Source organism: Fomitopsis serialis (genome assembly GCF_022376445.1).
Source record: "Fomitopsis serialis strain Sig1Antser10 chromosome Unknown B0H18scaffold_192, whole genome shotgun sequence".
Taxonomy (NCBI): domain Eukaryota; kingdom Fungi; phylum Basidiomycota; class Agaricomycetes; order Polyporales; family Fomitopsidaceae; genus Fomitopsis; species Fomitopsis serialis.
Window position 1 is genome coordinate 40,683 of NW_025955152.1, and position 1,904 is coordinate 42,586.

A 1,904-nucleotide genomic window follows, 5' to 3' on the forward strand; every position below is an offset into this window, starting at 1 on the left:
GCACGGGGAGGCGAGCACCTCCCCGCCTCCTTCCGCGCGCGGCCCAAAGATCCAGTGGGCCGCGGATAACTTAACTCTACCAGAGTCCGTCGCGCTCACGCGTCCACCCCCTCTGCTCTCACCGGCCCTCACGCCGCCGCGGCCTTGCACTGCGTGTCCTGAGCGTCGCAGTCCGAGGAAGCAAACGCCCCGCCTGAGTTCGCGGCGTCGGCGCACTGGTTGTGCTGCACGTCGCACGAGCGGCCGAGTGCCGCGGCGACGTTGACGAAGTCGTCGTTGTTCGCGACGACGAAGCCACGGCCGCCCGCGGTCACGGCGGGCGCCGCGATGCCGCCGAGCGCACCGGTGAAGGTCTGGAGGTTGCCGCCGGATGCAGCCGCAGCAGCGGTCGCCGTGGCCGCGCTGGGAAGGAGACGTCAGGTGCATGGCGGCGAAGACGAGTGTAGCGAACTTACGCAGAGGCGATAGCCACGTTGGACTTCGCGGCGCGAGCACTTGTAGCTGTAACCGTCACGGTGACTACGGCATCCAATATCAGTTCGCGGCCAGGAGATGAAATATGGGGACCACGACTACTCACCGACAGAGGCGCAGGTCGCAGCAGCATCGTTATTCGCAGCGGACGCCGCAGTCGCAGAACCGGAGCCAGAACCAGAGCCTGAGCCTTTGCCTGAGCTGGAGCCGGCGCCGGAACCAGAACCAGAGCCACTGATACCGGCAACGGCAGCGTTGATCTCGTCGGCCGTAGCGTCATTCACCAGGAGGTTCTGCGTGAAGATGCATCCGAGCAGGTCGTTCGCGTCGTCGCAGGTGTTGCCAGCTGCGGTCGGGTCACCGATCGTGCCCGGGGCGAACGTGCCAGACATCAAGGCGAGCGTGGGGTCGCCACCGACGGACGCGATCTGCTTTGCAAGCTCGAGCGTAATGGCCTTGTTTGTGGCGGCCGCGTTATCAGAGGCGGGGTCCTATGTACACTTGTCAGATGTGGTCACTAGTGCATGGCAAAGGTGATACGGACCTGGTGCTGCGTGAGGGCTGCGACCTCGGGGTTCGTGGCAGTCTCGTTACAGATCACAGAGGCGGTACCAACGGCAGCGGTGTTGCGCTCGACAGCACGGAAGATCAAAGAGTACACCATGCCAGTGGTGTTGCCCGCGGCCTTTGCGTTCGTAAAGGCCTGGTCGGCAACGTCCTGCTGGAGACAGTCGAGGTTCTAGATGGATACATGAGCCTTCAAAGTCACTCCAGGTAAGTATAGTATCGCGCACCGTGACTGAGCCAGCACCGGCAGCAGCAGCAGCATTACCCAGAAGAGCGAAGACGGGGTCCTGAATGCCCTGAGGGTTGTTCAAATCAAGCATAGCCGCAACGGACTCGAGCACAATTGCGTGCGAGTGCTCTGATAGATCATCGTGAGCGCGAGACACAATCTATCCACGTCAATACTCACCCTGAGGCACCTCACGTTTGAACGGCAACGCCCACACAGTGGCAACAAGCGCAAGCGCAATGTACTTGGGGGACAACATGGCGAAGAAGAGTTATTGGAAAGGAGTTTGTTGTATCAGTCAATGAACGTTATTGAGGTCAAAATGAATGAAACGGCCGGCGACCTGCGAATCTACATGGGACACTAGGTTAGAACGCGAACGCGGATCCTTACAGCTGGGGCGACTCACCGAGTAACTTGAAATGCAAAGAAACCAGACTGGCTGGTGTACGAGAACACGCGACAATGGGGGGATCATTGCTAAGCTCGACCTTTTTATCCTTGCCTCAACTCCGCGAAAGCCCGTGAGCGTCGGGCAGATTCCTCAATGATCTTCCCAAGATCTTCCTTGGGTGCTGCCAAGGTGCTGGATACTCGCAGCGTTGCGACGCCGACTATCAGATAGGACATCGAG